At 32.6% G+C, this 27104-nt stretch overlaps 1 long non-coding RNA gene across 1 annotated transcript; it reads left to right on the forward strand.

Annotated features, from left to right (window-relative positions):
- The first annotated feature begins 23404 nt into the window (after positions 1-23404).
- LOC124888502 lies at positions 23405-24336 on the forward strand. The gene is made up of 2 exons (XR_007046833.1): positions 23405-23679; positions 23814-24336. It is a non-coding gene; the product is annotated as an uncharacterized LOC124888502 (long non-coding RNA).
- The last annotated feature ends 2768 nt before the right edge of the window (positions 24337-27104 follow it).

A 27104-nucleotide genomic window follows, 5' to 3' on the forward strand; every position in this document is an offset into this window, starting at 1 on the left:
CCAACAACAATCTCCCAAGAACAACAAGTTCACCACAATAAGGTCAACAATCTCACGGCCAAGGCCACAAGGATAGCAACAACAATCGGCTAAGTCCACTTTGTGTTGTGTTTTCGATTATACAAAAGGTGAATGTTGTGATGAACAAAAAGAACACAACAACAATCTTTCAAGATCTACAACAACACCACAACACAAGGCCTTCAACTTGGTCAAGGCTAGAATAACAACAACATCCAATCGGCCACACTTTGTTCACAATAACAATATTAACAATTCAAGCTCAAGTTTGGATCGACTCAAAGTGTTAGTGAGGAACAAAACAAATACAACAAACACAAAAGACAAGTAAAAGACTCCTAGACCTATACTCGAGAACAAATCTTAGCCAAGATCACAATTTTAGCCAAGACAACAACAATGGACATATTTCAAGTTTTCTGAAATTTTCAGCTTTTCAATAATTTTTTTATTTATTTTCTAACAAGCAAGCCCACGATTGATCTTGTAGGAACAAGATCAAGCCATGCTTTGATATCAAATGATACAAGATAGCCCAATAACACAAGAAAACAAACACCAAAATAGTCCACTAGTTCAAGGAACTATGGACCTCTTTTGGTGACCCCTCTCGGATTCAAGAACACTACAAGAACACCATGTAATGAGGTGTTTAACACCTAATTTCCAGCAGCAAACCAAACTATGTTATGATAATAAAAATGAAGAACAATAATGTTACAACCACAATAACCAAACGGATTAAACAATAATAACACAAACTACAAGATTGGGACAAGAAACAAAGATACATAGTTAGACAAATGTTGATGTAGTCTTAACAACCCAAGAGCATATTCACTCTTGGACCTTTAACACTTCATACAACAAACACCTAACTCTTACAATGACACAAGAAGGGTATCCACCTCTAAAAGCACTAATGTCTCAAGCTTTACAACACACAAGAGAATCCACCCTTATGCTATGCCCTAATTTCAGTTTTTAGAACTCTCTCTCACAAGAGTAGTGTCTTCAATATCAAGCATAAACTAAGAAAATAAACCCTACAAGGTTCTATTTATACAACATTACAAATAATAAAGAAATAACTAAAGAGCTCTTAAGTGACTAGTCTTAAAAAATACTCAAAAGTGTCATGATTATGATCATACTTGTATTAGAAAGTGTAGCAAAATTGGCAAATGAAATAAACATGAAAAATGAAAAAACTAGATGAGCTTCAAATATGGAAGTGTATCCAAATATAAAAATTCGTCTGTCGATGAGAAAAAAAAAGAATGGCCGCGCTCACTAGTTGCAGTCTCTAGCAAAGTGACCAGCTCTAGTCCTCTTGACCATTATTTTTTTCTCATCGACTGATGGATTTTTATATTTGGATACACTTCTACATTCGCAGCTCGTCCAATTTTTCATTTCTCACGTTAATTTCATTAGCCAATTATGCTACACTTTCCTTCCCACCCTGTGTTTTCTCTTAAACAAGGACTGAGATGATATATGGCCTTCTCAACCTCCCTCTTCCCGCACAAGTTTTCTCTTAAATACCTTTTGTTGTATAATAGTCTTCTCCAACAACCCATCGATATAAATTTGGACCAGAGGAATTTCTATTAGTTCCATCATTGTTTGTTGTAGCGCAAGGCTTCGGAGGACTTTCAACAAGTCCATTGAGACATTAAAACTGGTCCAATCACTATTGGATGTTTACACTACCACAAAAAGCTTGAACCCTTCCCCAAACTTTACACAAAAAAATAAGCATAAATCGTCATTAAATTATAACAGGGTATTGATACCACCGCCTTGGTCCCTCAGCCTTACCAGTTCGAACCTAACAATCTTAACTATAAAATGCCATATCTTGTTTGAAGGATTAACACCTAATAGGTAAATAACAAACATTCACAAAATCATTGTACTGGATGTATGTTTTCATGATAAGTTGATCAGTAATACATACCTCCCACATATGAAGTGGTTCCATTTGCAAGCAGCTTATTTCATTGAACCCATCTTTACTCTAGCCTTTAATATTGGCCGGGCAAAAATGGATCCAGTTTTACTTCCTTTTATCTGCAAATAAGAGAAATACATTTGATGTCAAATAAGAGAAGAACAAAAAGAACATTACAAAAGAATAACACAAAATTGAGTGAATCAACAAATGACCAGTCTGATGCAACAGATTACCCAACTGTTCAACCAATGAGACAGCTGTTACAACAGATGGATGACATATTGGAACAGATAGTTCATCTGTTAGAATAAATCAAACGGGCCTTGTTACTAGTTTGATTTCTTCAAACAGTTGCTCCATCTGTACAAAAGGTTAACACAAAATTAAGTGAATCAACAAATAACTAATATGATGCAACAGATTACCTATCTGTTCAATCGATGAGGCATCGTTGCAATAGATGAATGATATATTGTAACAGATGGGTCATCTATTGGAATAAATCAAACCAGCCTTGCCACTGGTTTGATTTCTTCAAACAGTTACTCTGTTTTTTCCAACAGCTGATTCATCAGTTGCAATAGTTGAGAAAACTGTTGCAACACCACCACCACCAACATCAACAACAAAGAAACAACACCATATGTTCCAACACTATCCACAATACAAATGTCATATGTTCCAACATGACCACCACCCCAGACAACATCACCACCAAAGTACCAAACAAAAGAAATAAAAAAAACTATACTGACAACAATGCTTTTTAAGTTCTCCCAACAGATGAATTTTTTTCACATATTTTAATAAAAATAATAGTTCATTTATTCAAGACTTAAAATTCACCTTTCCTTTATTTTTCTCAATAAATAGGAAACTGGTAATTGGTAAATCATTAATAACAACGGATGTAAATATCTAATTTAAATGACATATAAAGAAGAAGACAAGATGAAAAGAGCAATAGTGAACCATACCTACAATGTCAAAAAAGATAAGGGATCAGAACATCTAGTTCAGTCGAGAAAAAATATTGATTGGTTGAAATCCGAAAGGATCCTCATTTGAAAGAGAGAAAAGAGAGGAAAAAATGAAATAAAGAGAATTGAGAATAAAGAAGAGTGATAGATGAGTTGCGTCTTGTCTTACTTTATGGCTGAGGGAGAGAGTATCTAGATATGGGTTTTAAATATTCATTAATAACTTTTGAGGGGCACGAGAAGATGGTGACATTGAAAAGATCAGATAAGACTACTTACTCAGGAGATTTTTGAGTTATCTAAGTAGTACCGAGTAATATTTTTTACCGCCTTAGTATTTTAACTTTTTTTTATCTCGGATAGAAAATACCTAAATTGCTTTAAAAGAAAAGATCTTAAAATATTTAAGTGCAACAGATAACAATTTCTATTTGGAAATTTCCAAAGCCGGTTATCTGTCGCAACAAATGACGTAATCTATTTGATAGTTTACAACAGATGCATAATATGTTACAACAGATTACCTAATCTGTTTGATTTAATCCAACAGAAAAGACATCTGTTGCAATAGGTTGAATATTTATTAATATATAATTTCAATTGAGTTCATATGTTAGACTAATACCTTAATTGAATGTGGGTTCTCATAGGGTCAACTACAACTTTAATTTAGTCTTTGGACAATTACATGATGAGACGCTATTGCGTTCCTCCCGACTAGAGTCATCGATCGATCACTCTGAGCTGAACCGATTCTTACTACCTCATATGTTTAAATAATACCTTAATTGATTAATCTAGGATTAGGGGTGAGTTCTCATAATGACAACTACAATAGATGACAATGCCTATTTGATAATTTACAACAGATGGGTAATTTATTGCGACATATAACTTAATCCATTTGATAATTTACAACAGATGGGTAATCTATCGCAACATATAACTTAATCTATCTGATAGTTTACAACAGATTCATGATATATTGCAACAAATGATGTAATCTATTTGATAGTTTATAACAAATGCGTAATATGTTGCAATAGATTACCTAATCTGTTTGATTTAATCCAATAAAAAAGACATCTGTTGCAACAGGTTGAACATTTGCTTATATATAATTTCAATTGAGTTCATATGTTAGACTAATAACTTAATTGAATGTGAGTTCTCATAGGGTCAACTACAACTTCAATTTAGTCTTTTGACAATTGCATGATGAGACGGTATTGTGTTTCTCTCAATCAGAGTTGTCGATCGATCACTCTGAGCTGAACCGATTCTTACTACCTCATATGTTCAACTAATACCTTAATTGATTAATCTAGGACAGGGTACTAATACCTTAATTGAATAATTTAAAACTAGGGGTGAGTTCTCATATGGTCAACTACAACTTCAATTGAGTCTTTTGGCAATTGCATGATGAGACGGTATTGCATTCCTCCCGACCAGAGTCGTCGATCGATCACTCTGAGCTGAATCAATTCTTACTACCTCATTTATTTAACTAATACCGTAATTGATTAATCTAGGACTAGAGGTGAGTTCTCATAATGTCAACTACAATAGATGACAACGCCTATTTGATAATTTACAATAGATGGGTAATCTATTGCGATATCTGTCTTAATTTATTTGATAATTTACAATAAATGGGTAATCTGTCGCAACAGATGACTTAATTTATTTGATAGTTTACAACAGATTCGTGATATGTTGTAACAAATGACATAATCTGTGTGATAGTTTACAACAGATACGTAATATGTTGCAATAGATTACCTAATCTATTTGATTTAATCCAATAGAAAAGACATCTGTTGCAACAGGTTGAACATTTGTTTATATATAATTTTAATTAAGTTCATATGTTAGACTAATGCCTTAATTGAAAGTGAGTTCTCATAGGGTTAACTACAATTTTAATTTAGTCTTTTGGCAATTGCATGATGAGACTGTATTGTGTTCCTCCCGACCAGAGTCGTTGATCGATCACTTTGAGCCAAACCGATTCTTACTACCTCATATGTTCAACTAATACCTTAATTGATTAATCTAGGACTAGGGGTGAGTTCTCCTAATGTCAACTAGATGACAACGCCTATTTGATAATTTACAACAAATGGGTAATTTATTATGATATATGACTTAATCCATTTGATAATTTATAACAGATGGGTAATCTGTCACAACAGATAACTTAATCTATTTGATAATTTACAATAGATTCCTGATATGTTGCAACAAATGACGTAATCTATTTGATAGTTTACAACAGATACATAATATGTTACAATAGATTACCTAATTTGTTTGATTTAATCTAACAGAAAAGACATCTGTTGTGACATATGACAATCCATTTGATAATTTACAACAACTGGATAATCTATCGCAATAGATGACTTAATCTATTTGATAATTTAATCTGTTGTTACCTAATCTGATTGATAATTTACAAAAGATTCAAAATTTGATGCAACATATTGAACATTTATTTTTATACAATTTCAATTGAGTTCATATGTTAGACTAATAGTACCTAAATTGATTAATCTAGGATCAGGGGTGAGTTCATAGGGTCAACTAGAGTACCGGTCAACTACAACTTCAATTATTTTTATACAATTTCAATTGAGTTCATATGTTAGACTAATAGTACCCTTTTGGCAATTGCATGATGAGAGGGTTAAAAATTACGCATATCTTTTATAATTTTAAAAATAATTAAGATTAATTCGAACCAAATTAATATTTTCAAAACTTGTCATTCTTTTTCAAAATACAAATCAACTCATACAAAATGTTTTATCATTTTAAATTTCGAGTTCTCGTTCTTTCTCTCTCATTCTCACTCAACAATACAATACAGACAACAACTACTCAACAAATTTGCTCAACCCTTCACAAAAAATCATTTTTAGTCTCATTTTCGACCACATAGGTGTTATTTTCGACTTCATTCTTACTTGTATCAGTTGTTTTCTTTGTCTTCGTAGGCGACAGAGTTCGAGAAGAGTTGTATATTTGTTATTTTTTTCTAAAAAGTAAAGGTTTTTAAGTTAATGATGAAAAATAAAACTTTTAGTTGTATTATCTTCTAGAATAGGTTTATAATTTTAAGTTTTGATGGTAAAATCGTAGGAAGAACTCGAGAAAACCCTAGTTTCTATCGCAGTGTTCCGTTGACTGTCGTGGTATTATTGGATAGTGTTTATGGTGTTGATGATGGTGGTGGTGTTTTTGGTCATCATGGTGGCATTGGTTGGTGGTGTTTGTAGTGGCTGTCGGTGGTGTCGGTATTCGTGGTGTTTGTGGCATTGGTTGGTAGTGTTTGTGGTGGTATCTGTTGGTGTGTCGGTATTCATGGTCTTTGCATTATATTTTTAAAAATTTATGCATACATCAATTGTAATGTAATTTTTGTTTTTTCTATTATTTGTAGGTAAAACATATCTCCCAAAAGAAAAGAACATGAAAGTGGATCAACGTCTGACCACCCAAAAAAAAAGCTACAGTACAGAGGGATTCGGAGGAGCTTCCTGAACAATCTCAGTTAGAGAAAAGTAAAGTTGAGGAGAGATATGAAAACAACGTTAAGAAAGGTGGAATAGGGTCTGAAGATGGTGATGAATAAAATAAAAATAAGAAAGAAGAGGAATTAGTGCGTGAGAAAGAGAAAGAGGATGATCATCAACCTGATGATAATGGATCACCAATGGGAAGTGAATTAATATCGACATCCCAGTATGATCTTGTCAAAACTTTTAGTATTGACAGGTTTCAAGTTGCGATGCTGATAAATGACCCAAAAGCAGAACTAACTGGTAAAATTGTACTTAAATGTCAGATGGGGCAAAATTTTGAACATTTTAGGAAAATTATGAAGAACGAAAACATAGACGGACTTTTTAAGAAGAGCTACTTTGGACGCTTTCTCGAGCTGCCTGAGGACCCCCTGCCCATTTTCGTTTCCCTATAACGATGGTATATGGCCTTCTCAATCGTAGGATCAAGTACGTGGGGGATGATAAAGATCCGGAGGAGGGGGCAAAAAGAAGATAGATGAAATCTGGATCAACTACTATGGCATGCCTATTTGTTTTGGCTTGCAAGAGTTTCCCATAGTGATGGGCTTAAGATGCTATCGTCCAGAAGAACCACCACCCTGCAAAAGATCCAAGGCAATAAAATTCAAGGAAAAAATAGATGGGTTGTTTGACATTGGTCGATGTGGCTACAAAGCATCAAATTTGTTGATAGATCTCGAGGATAAAACCATACCAGAGCAGTACAGGGAGTAATTGTGCTTAGTATGATTTGCCTATTCAATTATATTGGCAAGAGACGTCAACAAGGTCATAGAAAATGATTTGTTGGCGCGTGCTGAGGATTTTGATAAATTTAACAATTATCCCTGGGGATATGACAGATTCTACTAGACTGTTCAATATTTACTGACAAAGCTATCCTCAGGGACGACCATCTTATATGACTTTCTTTGGGCTTTCATGATAAAATTAATCACTAATTTTAATCATCCATTAATTTATATTGAATATAGTTATAACAGATTACCCGTTTTGTGTAACTGCTGCAACAGATTGGTAATCTATTGCAACAGAAGATTAATATTTTACATCAGATTATCCATGTGTTGTGCTGTTTCTCTGAACCCGACTCAAATGGATTTTAACTATATACTGCAAACTATGCAATAAATGGGTCTTTTTTTTAAATGTAACCCAACTGTGAAAATTATTATATTATATGATTTAAATATATCTGTGTTTTTTGTCTTTTTTACAGGTTGTGCATCCATGGATCGTGCCTACTGAGGAGGAGTCAGTATTGACTTATTATATTACTCTAGGTTATGTTGATACTATAGCAAACCTAATGGTGGAGTTGATAAAGAAGGAATTAGCTGGAGAAACATCCATAAGAAGAGTAGTTAGGCAAGCTCAGCCTAATGTTGAGGCTCTTCATGACCAATCTACTAAGGCAGATTCGGGTGCTTCTTCTGGTGGAGTTGGTGGCAGGTATGCTGATGCTGCTACCACTCGTGATGATGATCATGTTGAAAATATGTTGGAAAATACCCCCTTTTCACCCTTATACAGGTCCCTTCCACCCCTCTTCACCCTCGTGTTCTTGTTGCGAATACGAAGAGTGCAATAATAGCTAGGATAAACTCTTTGAAAAAGTAGAGACTATCTCTAAAGCTTTCGAGGAATTAAAATCCAAGAGGTGTGTCATACCATCCAAGAAGGTGAGGGAGCCACACACTCCTACAGTATTAGTTAGGAGAAAAAAAAGAGCAATTAGAGACGTACTCTCTGGTCGAAAATAAAAAAATTTGCAATTTCTCCCTCTCTAAAAGCTGTTGAAGTTCAGGGGTCAGTCAAGAAGGTGTACATATACGCGAAACTTGGGGCTGAAGAGAAGAGGGATCTGCGACAAGCCAAGAATGCCAAGCCAGGCGCACCAGATTACCCCAAAGCTCCATTTCCCCCCCAAGACTTCTAGACTATGACTGATATGCGTATGCCATACGAGGACAAGGCAAGTTTACTTTTCCTAAACTAGCCTTCTAATCTACCCCATGAATAAGAAGCTATGGAACAGATGTGAAATCTGTTACAATAGCTGAGTATACTGGTGTAATTGGTAGTGGCTCTGTTACAACTTATTATCCATTTGTTGCATAAGTTGCGTTGGATTATTAATTCGGAGAACCCTATGCAACAGATGGACCATCTTTACAATTACTAACCTATTTAAAAATTGTCTTCTTATATCACAGCATGTTGATAAAATTCTCTGCCTCATGAGGGAAAGACAATTAACGTACCTAAAGCTTATGACGCTGTCGATAAGATAATGGACCTCGATTCAGCAAGAAGCTCAAGGATAAGTATGATCAACTCAATGGGGAGGCTTCATTCCTTGGCGTGGGACTTGATTTTATAGTTTCTACGTTGGACTTGGATGAAGAAGAAATAATAAAATATATTAGAGGAGAGAGGCCAAATCCACATGGCAAGAGCTGGACTGAGGCAAAGAGGATTCTTGCAGTCATTATCATGAACGGACATTATCGAGATATTGAGATATTACTCGAGGAGGGAAAGATCAATGTTTATGACTGTAATGGACCTCTCATCGACGATCTCTATCTTTTTCTCCTCGTGAAGCTACCGATGGAGCTACCGCTCATCTTGTTGAGGGAGGGTAAACTGATGAATCATTTGCCAAAGGCAGTGTCGATGAAGAAATAATAGGATTTTGAAGGTCAAAACAAGGACATGAGCCTTCCAAAAAATGAGACCGATAATGCGTGCGGCTTGCACGCTCTTGAACATATCGAATGTTTACTGACTGGTACAGAAATGACCAAGCCAATGAACTTTCTGTGCGATAACGCTGTGGCAAACGTGCAAGAGGTCTGAGCTTATGGGGTACTAACTGGATGCTTGGAGCCTGTGAAATAGCAATTTTTAATTTCAAGTCACCCTTCACTTTATAACATGTACATGTAGTGGCAATAATTTTGTTTCTGATGAAAGTTGAGTTTTTTATAATGCAATAGATTGTTAATCTGTTATAAAATATATTGAATCTGTTCTGTCAGATAGTTTATCTGTTGCAATAGGTTGGTCATCTATTGCATTATGCCGATGTTATTTCTATGTCATCTAAGTCTAATATGTTGCAACAGTGGGAAGACCTGTTTGATAATTTTCAATAGATGACCTAAATTTTACAACATATGCCTAAATCTTTTTGATATTTTTTAACAGTTATGCTTGAATATCCATGTGTTCGACAACACCAAACCAGTAGCAAATACACACACCACCATGAAAATTTTAGCAATTAGGTTTGAATATCCATGTGCCCAACAACACCAAACCAGTAGTAATAACAACAATAATGTTGTATCTTTTTGCTCAATTTTATTTCTCTTCAGAAGCCTTGACTTTGTTCAACAAACCCCAGATTACCCGATTTGCTTATGAAGGGTGTCGTTCTTCATACCAATCAAAGTAATTGCATCCACCCAATTTCTATAAAAACAAGAACACAATTACAAAATAATTACAAGTCAATAATTAATAAACTAATTAAATAAAAAGAATATTACCTTTGAAATCTTACAAGTAAAAAACCTACGACCTGGATTTTGTTGAGTTTAAGAAGTCTTTAACAAAGCTTCATGACTGCACTTACAATATCGAAAATTTTTATCACAAAAAAATAGTGGAAGATGCGCTCGATATTGTTAAGCTCAGTTGGAAAAAAAAAAAATTAAAGAAAACAAAGACCAAATGCAAATAATTTGAAGAATTTGGATTGATAAAAGAAGATGATGATGAAGAAGATTTGGGAATTTAGGATTAAATTTTAGGAGGAAGATGAATATATAAGACAATAGAGGGGGTAAATGACCATTGGGGTCCAAATGACGGCAAGTTAGCAAAAAGTGTCAAACTGACACATTTGATGCCTATTTTATTTTACGTATTTAAAATGAACACTGTCTACTTGATGCCTATTTTATTTTAGGTGTTTAAACTGAACATCGTCGATGGGTTCCGTCTTTTTTATTTCAATTCACTTTAACTTTTTTATACGTAGTGGCAATTTTTTATGTCCAATGAAAGTTGAATTTTTATAATACAATAGATTCTCCATCCTTTGTAACAATTATTCTACCTGTTCTGACATATAGTTTGTCTGTTGTAATAGGTTGTTCATCTGTTGCATTATCTCGATGTTTCTATCTAAGTCCATCTGTTGCAACAGTGGAAAGACTTGTTTGATAAATTCCAACAGATTACCTACCTGTTGCAATATATGTTTAAATCTGTTTATTTTTTTTCCAATAGATGTATCGTCTGTTGCAACAGATACATTATATGTTGCAATATTTGAATCTGGTATTTTTTTTTTCAATTAATAAGTTCAAATTTAAGGAAAAAATAAAATTCATAGACAAAATAAAGTAAATCGAAGCCTTCAGAAATTAGCTGAAATAAGTCAACAAATAAATAAAATGTCAAAAAATTATTATGGGTACAAATCTCAAAAAATACATCAACAATAATTTAAGTATGATGCCAAGGATTACTTTGACAGGCTCAAGCTATAATGATTTACTCAATATAGATAATTTGTTCTTCATTTGGTGCTATGGAATTTGACTTTGCTCATCGTGGATATTTATTGTCGCTTATATATGATTTTTGCGCTTTCTGTTCTCCATATTTCCATTAAAAGAGTAGCTTATTGTCAATGCTATTCAATAGTATCTTCTACATACACCAGGAAAGCCAGAATTGGTCAATGCTAATCATGGAGATACAACAAAATGGAAAAGAATAACTCATCTGTTCTAGCTAATCAAACAGGTCTTCCTCCTGTTTTAAATTGTCCCAAAAAGATTAAATTTTTGTTGCAACAATGAATCAACTGTTGGGATAAATTTCTACATGAGAAAGACCTGTATGATAATTTCCAACGGATGAACCATCCGTTGCAACATATGAATCATCTGTTGCAGCAGATAGGTTATCTGTTGGTATAAATAAAAGCGATATAAGGATTTATTTGATTTATTAAAACAGATGAGACATATATTGCAACAGATACTTTATCTGGTACAATAAGTTAGTCAACTGTTGCAACAGATGTATATATCTATTTAATAATTTTCAGCAGATGCATCATCTGTTGAAACAGATGTGTCTATTTATTTTGTTAGTTGAAAGACATATATATTCACCTTCTTCAGCTCGTGCTGCTCTCCTTTGGACATTGTACAATTCTCAGTGCAATACGCAAACAAAGGAGTTGCAATTTCACCTTTTTGGATGCTTGATAATGCCTTGGAAATCACTTTCCTTCTCCTCTTAGCCCTAATCTCTAATGGAGTGAATGTAAATAAAATCCTTTTTGATGGAATGAGACCCCTCTTAGATGTCAATTCCTTTACAGAAGCAGTTAATACATTAATAGCATTAATCACTACATCATGTTTTGCTCTGCAGTTTTGATATTTGCAGGCAGAACATTTGATGACAGAGGCAAAATCTGTATAACCAGTATGATTATACTCATAATGGTTTGCTTTAAATACTGTAAGAGGAGCATTATTAGCACCAACAGCAACACCACTACCACTACTAAAAGCTCCATCACCCCTAAGACTATCAACAACAACAAGCCCACCCTTTAAAATTGTTTTTCTTGTAATGGTTGTTGCTCCAAACAATTCTTTTTTTACTCTGTCGATGACCTTAGGGTCCGATAAAGTTTGCACAGATCGTAAAGTAAGAAAAATGGCATCTTCAACTCTCGATTGGTCGGAACTAGCGACGGATGCACAATCTAACATAAATCATTACATATATTAGAATGATGATTAGATCATTCAAAAAAATGATTAATTAAAATAAAAAATTAATTATAATTATACTTATTGCATCCTTTGGGGGGTTGAAGATATCAAGAAATTTTGTATTTTTATCAGTTTTGGCCGACAACCATCTCAAGATTCTTGGACAGAGAACTCCTTCCTGGTAGTTCACCTGTTGTCTCAAATAAGGAATGATTTCAAACGCCCAAGCCTATAAAAAACGCTAATAAATCAAAACCATTATTGAGTAAAAAAATGAATGATATCATAATAAAATAAAGAAACATTTACCATGAAAGCCTATGGGAAGCCATATAAGTTGACTATCTTTGGCGCTAACGGAGTCAACAAATATTTGACAGTCGTTTTGAAGCTTTCATAGCCCCAAGGATAGCTGTTAAACGGCTCAAGATCCTTGGAGAGCTTTATTAAACCAAGGCTTATGTTGTTGTTAATGTCTTTCGCCCAAAAAATATTATGTACAAACCAAACCAAGCACAATGACTGCTTGTGCTTCTTTGAAAGTCCTTTACCTTTTAACGCTTCTATCAAATTTTTATTTTTGAAGCTTGGACCAACAATGAACACCAGGTCATCACGATCACACGACTTGCCTTTGCCTTTTTTGGGTATGCCGCGTGCTTTTTTTGGGTTAAAATAGGTATAACTTGAAAAGAAGGATATAATTTTAGTCCAGTAACTATGACAAACTCCTTCCAACCAAAGCAAACAGGCATGCCACAGTAATTTTTCCACACCTCATCCATCTTATCTTTGTTTTCATACATAAATCTATGCTTGAGAAGTTCATATACCATTTTCATTTGGATACGAGCATGTTGTCCTCCAGCAAATCAAGATATTTCCCAAAGTAGTTGTCCCTAAAATAAGCATCCAATTTTTGTTCTCGACGTATTTTTCTGAAGGCGTCAAAAGATTTTCCCGTGGCTGACTTAACCACGAACTCACCCATTAAATCTGTGGCACCATCGCACTGCATTCTCATAGGATAAAGATCAATGCTGAAGGCTTTGACCAACTCTTCGGTAGAAGGGCTATTAGCATTTGCATCATCTCTTTTGAAATATTCCTCCTCCCTGTGGTCATCATATTTTGCTCCTGATTGAGATAACCCTTGTAAAGCAAGCTTATAGAGTGGTGGATATAGCCTAGCTGATTCACTTGTTCCTTTACTTGGACTTGATTCAGTTTCTGTATTTTTGGAAATCATATTATCTAATATTAACAGGAACATAAAAAAATATATTATAGTTGATTAATTCCTATTTAAAAAAGGAGTAAATCAAACAAGAAAAACAGTAAAATAACAGTTACAATAGATCACCAATCTGTTACACCAGGTAGTATATCTATTGCAGTATAAAACTAACTTGTTGCAGCAGATGAGTAATCTGTTGCAATAATACAAAATATATCACTCATTTTTTAAGATAGATGAATGGTCAGTGCAACAGATCATACATTATTGCGACATATGAGTGATCTGTTGAAATGGTTAAATAACCTGTTGCAACGGATAAATAATCTGTTGCGATAATATAAAATAAATCACTCATCTATTGAGAAAAATAAATGGTCTGTGCAGCAGGTCACAAATCTGTTGCAACATCATCTGTTGCACATATGAGTGATCTGTTGGAATAATTAAATAACCTGTAGTAACGGCTGAGTAATTTGATGTGATAATACAAAATATATCACTCATCTGTTGAGAAAGATAAATGGCCTATGCAACAGATCACACATCTATTGTGACATCATATGTTGCAATATATGAGTGATCTGCTGGAACAATTAAATAACCCGTAGCAACGACTGAGTAATCTGTTGCGATAATATAAAATATATCTTTCATCTGTTGAGAAAGATGAATGGTTTATACAATAGATCACACATCTGTTGTAATATATGAGTGATCTGTCGGAACAGTTAACTAACTTGCAGCAACGACTGAGTAATCTGTTGTGACAATATAAAATATATCACTCATCTGTTGAGAAAGATGAATGGTTTGTGCAACAGGTCACACATCTGTTGCAACACATGAGTGATCTGTTAGAACAGTTATCAACGGTTAATATTATTTATATTTCTTCCAACATAGGGTCGTCTATCGCGGCAGATGAATGACTAGTTGGAAAAATCAAGTCTTGGACATTTTCTGTTGGAAGAGTTGATAGGATTTTATCCAACAGGAGGTTCATCTATTTTATCGGATCATTAATCTGATGGTTCTTCCATTGCATCAAATGGTTAATTAGTTGCATCAAATTTTTTATTTGATGCTTAATCTGTTGCAACATATGATTAATCTGTTGCATCAGATGATTAATCTGTAGCATCAGAATTATAATTTGATGGTTCTTCTGGTGCATCGGATGGTTTATCTGTTGCATCTATGACAAATCTTTTGTATCAGATGGTTAATATGTGGCACCAGATGAATAATCTATTGGAGAAAACAAAAAATAGTAGCACGATTTTATTCAACAAAAAAACAGCAATATCACCAGAAATTAGAATTTTATTCAGACCATATTTTAAATTAATGCAACAAGTATTGAAATTGTTAACCAATACTATAAGACAAGTTGGCTCAAGTTACTCGTTTTTTTTAAAACTAAAAAAGCCCTTAATTTTTACCCGTGAAAAAAGAAAAGAAACGATGAAGAATTCAAAGCTGTTGTGGTCGAAGAGCAAGGCTCTCACGTCGTTTGAAGGTTGAAGTCAAAAAGGAACTCGAAGCCCAATAATTTATAATCGAATGTTGAAGTTACCGAGGATTGAAATGAGAAATTTATAGAACAGTTGGTTGGGAGAGAGTTGAGAGAAGCTGTCGAGAGAGGGATGAGAGATAGGTTGATTTGAATTGAACAGGGGAACTCGAAGCCCAACTATTTATCGTTGAAGGTGGAAGTTGCTGAGGGTTGAAGGGAGAAATTTTGCAGAACTGTCGGTTGGAAGAGGGTTAAGAGAATCTGTCGAGAGAGAGGGGAGAGTGGTTGATTTGGATTGAAGAGGGGTGTGAGTTGGGTTGATTTGTATTTTTAAAAAGATTAGAAAGTTTTAAAAATATTAATCAAGTCCACAATTAACTTCATCAAGTTTCCTAATGATGTTTGACCCTTTAAGTTGGTCAATGTCATTAATCCTTCATTCAAGACTTAAAAGACACATTTCCTTCAATTTTCTCACATAAGTGTTCTAAATATTAAAAATAAGTATTTTCTTTGTTTTAATTTATTTATTCTATTTTGACTTAATACGTAAAAATAAAAAATTAAATTTTATAGACTTAAATTAAAAATGTATCAAGATATTTTTTTATTTTATGATATTAAACATGTCATATAGAAAATTAAAAATAAAGAGTTGATAAAAAGGAAAAAAAATATTTTTTTAAAGAGATAAAAAATATGTCAAACAAATTAAAACAAAGTGAGTAACATTTATTTTTACTCCTGAATCCGTATCTAGTTTAAAAAATAAACAGATAATTTAATATTTGGTATTTTTTTGTCCTTGTTATTAAATATTATCCACCCTATTTCATTTTACTTGTTTTTATTGACTTGACACTAACGCTTAAAAAAATAATTAGATATGCATTTTTTAAATTAACTTAATAAAAATATTATTTTGAAACTTAAATTTGACTACTACTAATCTATGTAACTATTAATTTTTTTTTAATTTGAAGAAAATATTAGTAGCTCGGTTGGTTAATTATCTGAATTTCAATTGGTGAAAGTTCGAATACTTTCTTGATTTGTAAAAAAAGATAAATAAATTAAAATATTTTATTTTTGTTATATGAATCAAATAAAATGAAATAAAAGGAATATTTCATTATGCAATATATTTTTTAAAATATTAAATTTATTATATTCAAAAAATATATAATAAACTATTTATATTATTTATTGTTTTATATATGTCAATACAACAGTGAATAAGTAAAAATGAAAATATCAAAGGTCAACTAATACCGAACATGTAAAATAAATGGAGAAAAAAAATCTATATATCTATATCTATATCTAAATCTATATATATATTATAAATAACAAGAAAGTCTTGCATAGGTTGTTGCCAAGTGGCAACATAGGATAATGCCATGTGTTACTTTTTAGGACAAATTAGTTAGGTTAGATAAAATTAGTTACTCCCTCCGTTACCTAATTTCCTTTTTAGTTCATTTAAAAAAGAATGATCCCTTTTTCTTTTTGGCAATACTTTAATTTCAACTTTCCACATGACATGTTTAGGACCACAAGATTAAAGGGCATTTTGGTACATTTAACATAATTTTAATTTAAGGCCACAAGATTCAAAAATCTTCTTTATTTTCTTAAACTTTGTGTCAAGTCAAAGTAGGTCATTCTTTTTTAAAAGGATGGAGTATTATTTTTTAATTTAAAATAAAAAATAGTTAAATATTTTTTATTTAAAAAAATGGACATATCAATTTAAGAAAATCGTGCAATCATTACGTAAGAGATTTATAACTTTTTTTTTGTTATTATTTAGAACTTATCATGTTTTTATATCTATTATTAAACTTAAAGATAAATTTAAATTAAATTACCATATTTGAATACTTTATATCTTAATTATTCAATTACAAAGTTTGATTTAAAAATTAGTTTGTTAAACTAATTAAACCAAACATAAAATCATATTTAATATAAAAATAATAATTAAATTTTTATTTAATAATTTTGAGAAAAAATAATAATTAAATAAAAACTTACTAAAAAAGTTTAAGAAAAAAATGTAAAAAAATAAATAATTTTGAGTTGTCAAATTTTATGACAAAGCTCGAACAAGTTTGGAGTTGTCATTTTTTTTTTGAAAAATATGTTAAAAGAAAAAAAAATTAACCCTAACAGATGCGTCCATTAACCCCTCCATTACTCCCACTAACTTATTACAAATACACATGCACGATTATCAGAAAAAGAAAATAAAGAATCTAAACTACCCTACCCATGTCTGCTAGAAAATTATGTTTATCTTTTAAAACAAAAATGCCCACTAATTTTTTTTAAAAAAATTATCATATTAGATAAGAAAACTGCCAAACAAAATTTATAATATAATTATTTATTTTGAAAAAGTAAAAATTGAAATTGAGATAAAAAAATAAAGCTAACCTAATTTAAACTACCGATCCCATTCCCTACTTTCTAGCCCATGTCCTCACCCCAGTAAGCACACTCAAACATCCAATCTTCCATCTATAAATATAAATTAGTATAGTAGTTCGTGGTGCAGTTACAAATATTCAAAAAAAGAATTTGTATTCAAGGCATAATATATGCTATTACACAAACATTCAAATAAAGAATCTATGTTCAAGGCATAATATATCATTGTCTTTTTTAATTTGAAAAATCTTCTTTGTTGATGATAGCGTTCACATTCAATTTCTACATTCGCATATAAGTTCAAGTTTCTTATTCAAATACGTTATTGTTTACATGATTTTCAGAACATTTGATATGAAATGCTTGTAGGTATGAAATGCAAATTGCTATACCGAAGTTATTGGAACAAATAGGTAAGACACATATCAAAATTAGTGTCATGGTTTGACATTTTACAGCTTCCAATTCATGCAATCACATATGTTAAAGCTCAAGAGAAAAAAGATAAATTTTGTTTTGGATTTAGATGAAAATCCTTTTTGATTTGTTAATGGGTTAGGTGTAAGATATAAGTTTTTTAAATTTTGTTATATTTGCGAGGATACTATCTACATGATATAAATTAATAAAAAAAATTATGCAGTATCAAAATTTGTATGAAAATTTGATTGAGTGATTTTATAAGAGAATAACCTTATATTGTGATTTTATTGACATGAAACAAAATTAAATAATGTTGTTAGATAATTCCTCATAATTGAGTTATCTTTGAGATATTTCCTCAAAAAGTGAGCATAATTTTGATCAATTCAGATTTGAACTAAAAACTTTTATTTTGTCCTTATTTTTCGCTATTCCTTCCAATTACTTATTGATGATTACCTGAGTCTTTAGTTGGTAGGTTAATATTTTTAAAAAAGTTAATTGCTATTTTCATGGAGCTTTACATCTTAGTATATACTATACACTTATTCACACTTCTAATGCATCATATTGTACCATTTTATATTACACCAATTATCTATATTATAAAACTTAAAACACATTAACTTCATATGATTAAAAAAAATTTAAGTCTCTCAGCTATTATATTAATTTTGTATTTGTAATATTAATGATTCACATTTTTTCAACGTTCCCTAATGATAGGTTGTATGATTACGTAGCTCAATACTTTCATTTTGATGAAATGCTAAAAATTACTTTGCACAAACTAATTGTGAAGCCTAAATGAGGGTTTAATAATTCATTCTTCATTTTGTTATGTTTGAATAGATATTAATATTTTGATTAAGCAAATATGTTGTGATTTACGTGTGGGTTAGATCAAAGATAGAGATTGTTTCATAAAAACTTTTAAATTTAAAGATAAAATATTTGCTCTCACAAGGTATACTCTCTCTCCACACTCTAATTATGTGACTTTTATCAAAAAAAAAAAAAAAAAAAATTGTGTTGACTTTAGCCTCTATTAGAAAAATCGCACTATTGTGTGAACTATAAACATTTTCCTTTGATGTAATTTTTCATGTTTGTTGTATCAAGAAGAGAGAAAAAATTTAAATATTATTATGAAACATATGATTAATATTATTTGTCCTTATGGATTTCAATAGTATGACAGGGTTAGTAAGCTGTTAAAAAATTTGCAAGTTATTGATGATTGTCAATGAAAAAATGTGGCAAGAAAACAACAGAAGTGAAGAAAAAAAGTACATAGAGAGTATTCAATTATATCGTAAATATTAGATGTATTAAATAACCTTTCTGTTTTTTATCGTCTTTTATTTTGGTGTGTTGGTTATTGTTTGCCTATAGTATTATCTTAGACAAATATATTTTATGATTTAATAAAATATTAATATTAATATTTTACTTACAAAAATATTTCTATTGGTCGAATTTTTATTATTGTTATAATACTAAATATATTAATTTAGTAAAGAGCTAAAGATCGCGAAAATAGGTTTTAGAATTTGTAGTTATGCGCAATTCTAAATATAGTATAGGTAATGACACGAGATTAATCATTATAATACTTATCGAAGTTAATATTTTGTAGAAAATATGCTAGATAAAAATGATCAAGGGTTTATATGAAAAAATGTTAGGACAAATTTTTTTTATAACATTTTTATAAATATTAGTTAATTTATTTAGTATTATAGACTAAATTAATATATTTAGTATATTTAGTATTGTATTTATTATATATTTAATATATTTAGTAGATTTCATTTGATTTTACAAAAAGACCGTAAAACCAAATGAAATCAGAAAAACTGAAAAACAAATATAAATGTTTACATTCATTTATTTAATAATTATATGATAATTACATTCATTTTGAATCGTGTTATATTTTTAACTCAAATTATTTATATAAAAAGTTATATAATTATGAATTTCGAGTTTCATCGAATAGTTATTCAATAATTATATGATTTGCTTACTTTAACTATATGAATTTTTTATTATCAAGTGAGATAAGACAATATCAATAGCTTAGTTAAAAGGTATGATTTTACAAGTTCAAACAAATTAGTTCATATTTTGATATGATTAATATGCGTCAATAATCTCCGCGATACAAATAGCTAGAAAGTCTTGCCTAAGAATTTGTAAAGCGACAGCCTCAAAGAGTGGCACATTTTATTTAATAGGACAAATTAGTTAATTAGGTATGAATTAATTAGCAAGTAATTTCTAAAATGTTAAATTTTCTATTCATTTTTTAATATTCTATTTTAGTGGGAAAATGTATTTAAAACATGCCTAGGAAATAATTGACACACTGATTCTAATTTTGCATTTATAAATAATTATTTTTATACAAAATGTATATGGTGTGGAGTCTTACTACTGTGTAGATAATTTAAATCGTGTCTAAAATGTTTATTTAAAAGGTTTATCAAATTCTTTACAACAACAACAACAATCATTTTAATTCCTACAATATCTATATATCCATATATAATTAAAATCAATAAATTCTAGCCTAAGAGTTTACAACTGTAAAAGTTTTAAACTTAAAATTAAAATTAACATTCAAATTACATAACAATAAACACACTATTAAAAAGAAGAATTACTATCTTATTTACTCTTTATAATTTTTTATGATTATCTTTAAAAAGGTGATAAAAAAAAAAAGATAAGAAGATTAAGATTGCACATTGCCTTGCCCCATTTTCCCACCAACTCACAAATACTCACACATTTTTTCGTTGATTTAAATGCTCAATATTAGATGATATCAGCGGAATTATTTCAAAAATTAATTTGTTTTTTTTTTATTTAACATAAATAAGCATGTAGAATTTACTAAGGATATGCAGTAAGAGAGGAGAAAGATAAAAGATAATACTGTTTATATTTATGGCAAAAAATAAGCTGGTGTATAGAAAAAAAATAGTGAACCATTATTGTCATTTTGTTTTTGAATTATTATTTTAAAATTATCAAATTTGGATCTTCTATATCATATTGGAAGGAAGATAGGAGTGGTGAGTATTAAGACAGATGACACGTCAAAAGAATTGTATCAAAAAAGTAATACTATACGTTGTAAATAATGTAACAACCAATAAAAATCAACGAACATGTCCTAAAGAATATAAAGATAAAACTTATTAAAAATGAGCAAGTCTTTTAAAGTATGATAATAAAAGTTAAACTATAGGTAAGACCAAATATTGATTATAGATAAAATTATTTAAGTTTTAAGTTAGAATTTAAAGATAGAAATAGCATAGTAATAACTAATTATCGTTATTTTAATAAAGCCAAAATGTTCGTAATTACAATAATTAGAGTTTAATTTAAAATTTCATATATTAAAACTAAATAAAAGAAACATTTAATTATTTAATACATAGGAAATAATATCAGTATTCAAATGACTTATGTATTTCATATTTTATTAATAATTTAAAATTATGATATTGTTTGAATTATTATGACTACTAAATGAAAAAGGATTAAATAGAATAATATAGCTGGAAGAGAGGGTATAGTAAGGACAACTGAATTAAAAACATAACCAAGTTTCTCATATATGAGATTTTAATAATTAAAACCAAAATAAGAACTTATCGAAAAAATCCTTACTGTCTATACCATAGTTAAAAAAAATCAAAAAATTATAAGTAGATCTTATAATAGATTTTAAAGTTTTTTTTCTTAAAAAAAATCAACTTCATAAAACTATTCCCATAAAAAAAGTAAATTTAAGAATTTTGTATGTGACTCATACCGCTATTAAAGTTACCAGGAAAAAGACAAATGAAATAATTCAGTTTTTTGCATGATGTTTTGAGTTTCTTATATACAGTACTTTAACTAATGCTTATATTTTCTCCACAATAAGAATTACTTATATACTACTTGGCTTTCCAAATGCAAGGGAATATTATTGAAAAAATTACATAAATCCATGTCGAAAGTAAGGCAATAAAATTTATATTTTTTCCAGAATTCTTTTATTTTTGGGGCAAACCCACATAAATGTTGGATCTGTGCACTTTTTTTTTTTTTAAAAGAAATATTAGTCTTGAAATATGAAAGACTTTATAGTGTTGAACAATTATAAAATAATAGTAGCTATATATACCATACAAAATGTTAGTGTATAAAAAGAATGATTACAAAAAAAGAAAACAAAAACACCCCTAATATATACAACAACAACAACAAACCCAGTGTATTCCCACTTAGTGGGGTCTGGGGGGTAAGATGTACGCAGTCCATACCTCTACCTCTGATGAAGTAGAAAGGCTGTTTCCGAAAGACCCCCGGCTCAAGTCACGAGATATCACAAAAACACATAGTACAGCACAGCAGCAGATGACATAACATAGATACGGCACCCATAGGGAATATAAAACAGAGTAAAGCAGGAATGCAGGAATAATAAAGCAGAGGAGAGCACACAGATTCGTAATAAACATGGAACACGGAACACGAAACACTGAATACAGAATCATAACAGGAATACACCCCCACCAATTAATTCCCTACACTAGCGACCCGAACTGGCCCTAATCCTCTGCCGTAATTCGCATCTTCCAGCCCTTCCTATCTAGGGTCATGTCCTCGGTGAGCTGTAACTGTTCCATATCCCGCCTAATCACCTCACCCCAGTACTTCTTCGGTCTACCTCTACCCCGTCTAAAACCATCCAACGCTAGCCTCTCATACCTACGGACCGGGGCATCCATGCCCCTCCTCTTCACGTGTCCGAACCATCTCAATCGTGCTTCCCGCATCTTACACTCCACTGAAGTCACACCAACCTTCTCCCGGATAGTCTCATTCCGAACTCTATCCCCTCGGGTCAGTCCACACATCCAGCGCAACATCCGCATTTCTGCCACCTTCATTTTTTGGATGTGGGAGTTCTTAACTGGCCAACACTCCGCTCCATACAGCAAGGCCGGACGGACTACCACCCTATAGAATTTGCCTTTAAGCTTGGGCGGCACCTTCTTATCACACAGCACCCCCGATGCGAGTTTCCACTTCATCCATCCCGCCCCAATACGGTGCGAGACATCCTCGTCAATCTCACCGTTACTCTGGATCACGGTTAACAGCCTCGGATGCCAATCCTCACAGTCTCATTAGCTCTTGAATGTCGATTTAAGACTAGAGGGACCCTTGGTCTGGGTCCTAAGACTTCCGGACTCGTTCTGGGCCATTGGGAGGATTTTGGCTAAAACGGATCCTTGGGTGTCAGGACCCACTTTTCATCGAAATGACCCCTAATATATAACATATATATAGTTTATATACATATATTTCTATTATTTCTTTTCCCTTTTCTTTTTTTTATATAAAAATAATTCGCGCAGCGCGCCGGAACTTATACTAGTTATTGTAAATATGGAGAAATGTACGGGTAATAATGGGTGAAAGAAAATGGAGACGTGGCCAATCCACTTAACTAGAACCGTGTTACAGTGATTGCAAATTTGGTCTAAGAATTTTCAGAACGTGGATTTGGAGTTTCGTCACGGCATTAGCCTTTTCTGCTTTCACGGGTGGCCCGTAGTTCTGCACCGTCGATATAGCAGAGGAAAACACCATCAACGGCAAAGAATGAAACACGATATACCCTTAAAGGTTGCAACTTGTAAACTCGTTCCTTGGGATCGCATTGTTTGTTTAGTTTATTTTCATTAATTAATAAATTTCGTGCCATAATTTATTATTTAATTTTAAAAATTATTGTTTTGTTGTTGTATGGGGTAAAATAGAAATAGCGAATGCATGACATCGCGGTTTGAGCAGGATGAAAGTCGTTGGATCTGATCGCCCCGAGAGCGACATCAAAATGAAACATGGAGGAGAACGCCCTCTCGTCCTCATCCTGAAAGCATGAGTAACCATAATAACGATGCACTAAAGGACAAAAGGGGAACAAAATGTCAAGATGTTCAGGTGTGCGGACGATCCTTCGCAGACTTGCACCAGATAGGGAATACTAGGCTGGCACTCTCCAACGCCTCTAACGTGTGGCATTCACTCATTGGACATGGTGCTATAGGGCTCGGGTGACATTATCTTATTGGTCATAGGCCTACCTTGTATTTTATGAATAATTGTTTCTCCACATTTGTAAGGGGTATATGATTTCGCTCAAGTCTGCCTCTAAGCATATCTAGTTTGCCTCTAAGTTCTCTGCTTTTGTATCTCTATTTAATGTAGGATGCGGCCAAATTCTTTTCTTGTTTGCTCTAATTACACGACTTGTGTAGTGATTCAGATTTACTTTTTTAACTCTAGATCATTCATTATTCCAGTTATTTTCGATTTTCTTGCTTATTGTCTTACAAACTTTCGTTACTAATATGAAGCTAAATCATAATGTGTGCTCTTAACCCACCTACAAATTTAACTATCCCGAATCGATGGTAAATAGTTTGGCGCCCACCATTGGGATAGAGCAACTATGTGGGTTTAGCTTTGTTTCTCTCTTTTTCTATGTTTTCCATTTGTTTGCCTTTGCAGGGCCCCACAATAGGTGATGGAAGGAACTCGCAACACACGATACTTTACGCAGATGGCTAGGTAACTCATGGAGAAAACAATTTCAAGAGATGAAGGAAGGCGGAAAGTGCCAAATAGCAAGACGAAAGCCCATAATGAGCCAGGAGGGGCAAGATCTCAATCTCAAAAAAAAGGAGAAAATGTCATGTTGCTACTAGAAGAGACTATGCCAAGAGAATGACCCCGAAATGGCTTTTGGAGAGGGGAATCTGGATCAGCAAGGGCAACCACAACAACTCTCTGATAATATCTTTGAACATAGATGGTTGAAACGTGAAGCGAGTGCTGTGGACCTTGAGAGCTCGAACAATATCATGCATAAAAAGGTTTTCAATTAAATAGAGTAAAGCACTACGATAATACCAATGGTCAAGACCTTAGACTGGTTTAATATGGCCATTGAGGTAACTGGATGGGAGGTCATGCTGGTGACTAGCGCTAGCGGTCTGAAGAAGTCCACCATGTCTGACATCCTTGATGGAGTCGTGGGCTACATATAATGTCATCTTAGGAAGGCCATGATACATTTCATGAGGGTTTTCCCGCCAATTCACCATTAGGTGATCAACTTTCTCACCTTGAAAGGCATGCGACAGATAAGAGAAGATCGGGATCTATTCGGGAAACATAGACCGTCTCGATGAGAAAGTCGGAGGTGAATCCTTGAACAGAGGCAAGCAAAGGCCTCCCGAATCCGCGTGATGGAAAGAAAGGATGGTATAAACCCCAAGGGCTTACTATGCCCTGAACAAAAGAGACGCAACCAAATCGACAGTGGAAGTGCTTGACCAAATTCCCTTTTTCCATGACTCATCTAAGAGGAAGATATATATCTGAGCGCAGGACTAAGCCTTGAGCTCAGACTCGCATACCTTGATTTTTCTTAGAAATAACATCAATTGTTTCACGTGGTCCCATTTTCATATTACAAGCATTCCTCATGAGGTAGTCGTGCACAGACTAAGGGTCGACGCAAGTTTCCCTCATATGAAACAGAAACAACGTATAATCTTAGATGAGAAGAATAGTTTCATCAAAGAAGAGGTAAATTATTTGCTAAAATAGGCTCTATTCAGGAAGTCAAGTACCTAGAATGATTGGCAAACGTTGTAGTGGTACCCAAGAATCTAGACAACAAAATTAACGTATGCATAGATTTTAAGGATTTAAATAACACGTTCCCCAAAGACTTTTTCCCCATCTCAAATATTGATGAAATGGTCGATGCTACGCTAGGCACGAAATCATGAGTTTTCTTACATGTACCCTAAGTATGACCAAATTCGAATAGATTTGGAAGACCAAGAGTAAATGTCGTTCATTGTTAACCATGACATTTATTGTTACAATGTGATGCCTTTTGGGTTAAAGAATACAGGTGTAACGTATCAATGCCTGGTCACTCGGATATTTAAATGGCAAATAAGAAGGACCATGGAAATCTACATCAATGATATGCTTGTCAAGTTACGGTAAGCTTTCATCTGACAAATCTTGAATAAGTATTTGAGGTTTTAAGAAAGCACAACATAAAATTGAATCCCAAGAAATGTGCTTCTGAGATGGGATATGAGAAGTTACTGGGTTTCCTTGTATCGAGGTGAATATAAACAAAATCAAAGACATTGAATAAATACCATATGTACTGAGTGACGTTGAAAAGTGCAAAGACTCACGGGTGGGTCACCGCCCTTAGTTGTTTGATATTAAGATCTTAAAAAAGGTGCCAACAGTTCTTCTCACTACTGATAAAGAACATTAACTTTGAGTGGACCTCCGAGTGCTAATAGGATTTGCGAGAACTGAATTCTTATCTTTCGAGCCCACCCCTATAGGCTAAGCCAAAAGAAGGGGAGAAACTGCTCTTATATCTAGCGATGGCAGAAGTAATAGAAGTGTTGTGCTGGTTCGAGAAAAAGATGGTATGCAATGTCCTATCAATTATGTTAGAAAAAGTTTAATAAGCATAGAGAATCGATATTCACAATTATAAAAGCTCGCTCTAGACCTAGTGTAGGCCACACAAAGACTGCCGTCATACTTCCATTTATTTCGATTATGGTGGACACAAAATACCCTCTCTGGATCGTTATTCACAAGCCTGAGCTACCCCGCCGAATGGCCAAATAGGCGATCGATCTTAGCTAGTTAGATATCGAGTACAAGCCTCGAATTACTATAAAGTCCCAGACATTGGCAGATTTATGGCTGATTTTAACCGTGGGATGACCCCTAAGACGAGAAGAAGGCTATTTTTGCCTCCAGAGACCAGGCTAAGACTTGGACTATTTATCCACGGGAATTTCAACATAGAAAAAAAGCAGAGCTCAGCATAGTCTTAATAACCCCAAGAAAGGAAAGGCTGAGATAGGCAATGTATGAGCCTTCTTATAGGATTACGTCTAGCACAAAGCATGGGTGCAAAAATAATTGACGTCTATTGTAACTCTCAACTTGCTGTGAATCAAATCAAAGGTGAATTTGACAAAAACAATTAA

Source organism: Capsicum annuum, chromosome 11 (assembly GCF_002878395.1).
Source record: "Capsicum annuum cultivar UCD-10X-F1 chromosome 11, UCD10Xv1.1, whole genome shotgun sequence".
In the NCBI taxonomy this organism is placed as follows: Eukaryota; Viridiplantae; Streptophyta; class Magnoliopsida; order Solanales; family Solanaceae; genus Capsicum; species Capsicum annuum.